Source organism: Rhipicephalus microplus, chromosome 3 (genome assembly GCF_043290135.1).
Source record: "Rhipicephalus microplus isolate Deutch F79 chromosome 3, USDA_Rmic, whole genome shotgun sequence".
Lineage (NCBI taxonomy): Eukaryota > Metazoa > Arthropoda > Arachnida > Ixodida > Ixodidae > Rhipicephalus > Rhipicephalus microplus.
This window is the reverse complement of record NC_134702.1, coordinates 187,756,483-187,761,262: the sequence shown is the minus strand read 5'-3', so window position 1 is coordinate 187,761,262 and position 4,780 is coordinate 187,756,483. Positions and strand designations below refer to the sequence as shown.

Below are 4,780 nucleotides of genomic sequence, written 5' to 3'. Positions count from 1 at the left end.
GCGCCGCCATGTTGATTTCAAAACGAAAGAAAAGCAAGACACAAAAAATAATCTCCGGAGAAATCACGCCAAGGCCATGTGTCTGCAAACGGCCAATGACCGCAAATAAGCAGTTTTTTTGCTTGCTTACTTCTAGCTTATTTTACTGTACGCTTGCTTACCGCAAGTAATAAAATTATTCCCAAGTAACCAGAGCCTGTCGGATGAGCGGAACATGATGGACACCACGGACGAAGGATGGACACCAGTGATGGCACGGAGGAAGGAAAAAGGAAAACCTTTTTTCTTCCTCCGTGAGTGATGGACACCAACGATAATAAAATAAAACAGATGAATAAAACAGATATTGACGTACATTTATTAAGAGAACTGCTTCCATTGCTGCAATAAACACATCCACATGTGTTCGTTTAGATCGATAAAACATACAGGGTTGAATTTCAGCAAATGACATATGTCGACCCTTGACTTTCTCGTGTGGTCGGACACAGTCCCATGCGCCGGCATGGCCTCTTTCTCGGTCATCGCTCAGGTCTCTCCTCAATTTCTTCGCACTAATCTTTCGCCTTTTACTAAAGATTACCGTGGGGAGGGACACTCCAATGAGCCTATAGGCCAATTTTTGGGAGGCCTTACCCGTTTGGGTGAGGCCTAATTTTGAAATCCAAAATTAGAGATACGATCATGCTTCCACTTCTGCTTGGTGGGCTCCCGGGCCATGGTGCGGATCGGACGCACCATGGCCCGCTCACCAAGAGATGCTTTCGGTCATTTCCTTCCTCCGTGCGTTGTGACGTCTATGATGGCGTCATCTCGTGATAATTTTTTTTTTTTGTGTCACTCGTCGCCAATGACGGGTGATGCGAGACGCCACTGACGCTGAACGCCCATGGTTTTAATTTCGCGTTTGCTGATAATTTTGAGAAACTCCATGGCTGAGAGATCTCAAGTTCTCGCCTTAGTAATAGCTGCAAGCACGCCCACGATAATGCAGAGCGCCAGCTAGGATTTCGTTGCGGCTTCATTTAATTCTTTAATTTTTTTTTTTCGGCCACCTAGACACCACCATCATAATCGACAGAGGGTGGGAAGAGACAGGAGTTCATCGCCCTCTTCGAAGGAAACTGCCGGACTTCAAATAAAGTTTATTCATTCAGTTCAACAATTCATGCATGACTATGAGATGAGTATTATTAGGTTTTTCTCGCAGATAAAGACGGTGTGCATGGGGTGTTGAAATGATCGCACTTGAGCAAATCCTTGGTGTGATGGCGAGTGTTTTATAAGCGCGTTTTTTTGCGGTTTCAGGAGCTCTTTAAATTGGTGTAACACGATCCGACATTATAGAATGGATCTGTTTTTACCACGAAGATTTCGCAGTCAATTACGAGCATGATTGCGACGTAGTAATTCAGGGAATCTCTGTAAAACGAAATTGTAGTGCCTCGACGATAAGCTGTTTTTTGAACGTTACATTTCACTGAAGACTGATTTGAGCCGCATATTTTACAACTATATAAGTGAAGGAAAATTTTGAAGCCCATTGCAGTTCGAATAGTATTTTCCCACAAATCTCCCGCGAGGCACAGGAAGCAGCCCCCTGACAGAGACATGAACCTCGAATAGTGAGTGTTGCTGCTGCCTGCTTTTTGTCCCATCTATTGTAGTTGCCACAAGCGAAAGTATATCGGCTGCAAACATGAAGAATGTTAGGCTGCAGAAAAAAACGTCTGCATCATAAAAGTAGAAAACACCTTTTAAATTAGCATGCCTCGTTTACACGGCTTTGATTTGGAAGAACCAGAGTCCTTGAATGGAAGAACCTTATGTTCTGATGATCATTCACTGCTGTGTTCTCCATCTTGTTTATCACCCGTTTTCAAAATTTTCTACACTGGCGCGCAAGCGGTCCTAGATACGTACCCGCAGCGAAAAATGGTATCGCGAGCCGCACGCACCGAAGGCGGGCGAGGAGAATCGAGGAGAGAAGGAGCGCGCAGAGGAGTGTCATTACTTTCCTAGCATTAAGGGGCATTATGTTCCCCAGATTGAACATACCGTAATCCTAGGGCAGCCCGGAGCACGCTTGTGACGCCACAGAATACCTAGGTGACGCTTAGCGGTACCTAGCGAAATGAAACCGCAGTGCCGATCGTTAAAAATAATCGGGAACCGGCCGCCATTGTCCTCTCGGACGGTCACGGGAAGCAACAGATGTTTGCCTGTCATCCGCTCCCTTCCGGACCGCGCGTCACCGCGCCGTGACCTTCAGCCCGAGCCTGCCTCGAGGAAGCAGTAGCAAGGTCACGTAACCACAACTACGGATAGCTGTCGGCTGGCCGCCCCCGGAACGAGCCATTCGAGGGCAGCCCTTCGCCCTCCAGAGATAAGCGCAGAGACCGCGCGGAGAGAGAGCCGAAAAAATAGTTGCATAACATACAGTGCCGCTTGTCTATTCTGCACACCTGACATACGAGTGGCAGAACGCAACAATGATCAAGGTCACGAGGCGCGCATGATGTTTTTCTTTAGTTTCCAGCGCTTTCGTCGGAACAGGAGAAGAGAGAATAAATCTTTGTAACTCCTTTCACTGGACGGAGTCTTGCGGCAATAAGCTCTTCCAGTAGATTGATTCCATGGTTACTTCAAAAAGTGTTTCAGGGCCCCAAGTACGGCCTCGTTGTCTAACGAGACCAAGGGTCGAACGTATTTACTGCACTCTGCTTGCAGAGCAGGTGCAACGTTGTTTCTCTCTCTCTCTTTGATCGTTGCAAGTGCTTTATGCCTCCTGAATTATGCCTAATTGGCTGATTGTTCCACATTTTTTGCCAGTTTCAGCTTGTGTTCTCCACAAGCACATGCATAGGAAGAGCCAGACAATATACATAATATACATATTGTCTTTGCGACAATATATTCCTGAAAAGATATGCCAAATGGTTAGCCAAATACCTATGATTAATTTTTAAATCATTATTAATCTGTAGATTACCACAAGACTCGAAAGTAACAAAAATCATTCCAGTACACAAGTCCGCTGACAAAGCTAAAGACAGGCCCATCTCCCTAACCAGCTCAGTCAATAAACTCCTTGAACAGATAGTGCTTAAAATCATAACCACATACCTTGAAGAAAGCATCCTTTCATCTTACCAACACGGCTTCCAAAAAGGTCTATTCACTGTCACCCAGCTTGTTGAGCTAATCCACGACATATCACTTTTCATCAATAACCAAAAACAAATGGACCTTCTTTTACTAGATTTTTCAACAGCTTTCGATCGGGTCTCACACAGTAAACCCATTGTCTAAAATTGAATCAATTTTGAATGACGAACCTATAATCACTTGGATACAAAGAATACCTTAACAAACGTTTGCAGTTTGTAGAAATTCACCATCAAGCATCCACTCTTTCATGCGTCACATCTGAAGTACCTCAGGAATGTGTACTGGCTCCAGTTCTTTTCATAATTTTTATTAATCATCTACCATCCAACATAGGTGTTAAAATTAGATTGTTCACTGACGATTATATACTTTATAAAAAATTGGTGTAAGGACTGTAAATGGTGTAAGGACTGGCAAATGACCCTTAACGTTATTAAATCAGCTGCCCTGACAATTACTAGAAACAGACACATGTCTGAGTTCGCATACACCGCAAGTAACATACAGCTAGGTCGAGTTCAAGGACACAAGTACCTCGTTTTATTACTTACACACAATCTTAGATGAGACTCTCACATTAACACCATTACATCAACTGCCTTAAAAAAGCTCTTTTTCGTCAGAGGACACCTCCGTCTTGCCCCCTTGACATCAAGCTTTTAGCATACAAAACTTTTATCCGATCAGTTCTCGAATATGATAACATTGCATGGTTCCTGTGCACTCAACATAACATTAATAAACTTGAACGGATCCAAAGAAAGGTCATCAGGTTTATATTTAACAAATATAAAACTTCAGATTCACCGACTGAATCACTAAAGAAGGCAGGTCTTTTTAGCCTTGAAAATAGATCCAAACTAACAAGGTTAAAATTCGTGCATCAACTGCTACACAGCCAGGTAAACATTGACACCTCTATGTTTATTTCAGTAACCTCATGTAGACCTACACGCAACACTTACTCCATGACACTAACTGAATATACACTCCATTCTAACTTCTTTTAATACTCTTACTTCCAGAGAACCTCAAGAGACTCAAATGGACTAGATCCATCAACTGCAAACACTCACTCACTAGACAGCTTCACTTTGGCTGCCCTGAGATAGCTTTACTCGAGGTAGCTTCACTAACCCAGAACGGTTGAGTCAAGTTATTACCCGATTTCTTTGTGAACATAACTATTTTCATGTACGGTTTTCTTTTCTCTTACTCCTACTTTCTAGTGGAATGATGTTTATATTGTATAACTTGTAGTTAACTTATGTCTGCATTTATGTATTTTAGTGCATTGTAGTACAACTTAATGTAATTTGTTTACTCTTTTTTATGTATTCTACGGTAACCCCCCCCCCTTTTCTTGCCTTGATCTCGTTTGAAATTTGCAGTATTTGTAAATAAATACCTACAATTGGCGGTGAGCCGTCCGATGAAATTACTTTTTTTTTAAGAGCAGACGTTCATCCCTCTATCCCCAAATTCTTGAATAATCTCCCTCTTCCCTATCCGCCAAGAACCCTCATTCCGCAGTTTCACGTCGATCAACACTCTTGTGCCGTGTGCGCGGCGCAAGGTCAGGGTTGCAGCACCCTTACCATCGACGGGT

At 43.2% G+C, this 4,780-nt stretch overlaps 1 non-coding gene across 1 annotated transcript; it reads left to right on the top strand.

Moving 5' to 3' along the window:
- The first annotated feature begins 524 nt into the window (after positions 1 to 524).
- LOC142804333 (U5 spliceosomal RNA) lies at positions 525 to 650 on the top strand. The gene has a single exon (XR_012894599.1). It is a non-coding gene; the product is annotated as a U5 spliceosomal RNA (small nuclear RNA).
- Positions 651 to 4,780: the final 4,130 nt, after the last annotated feature.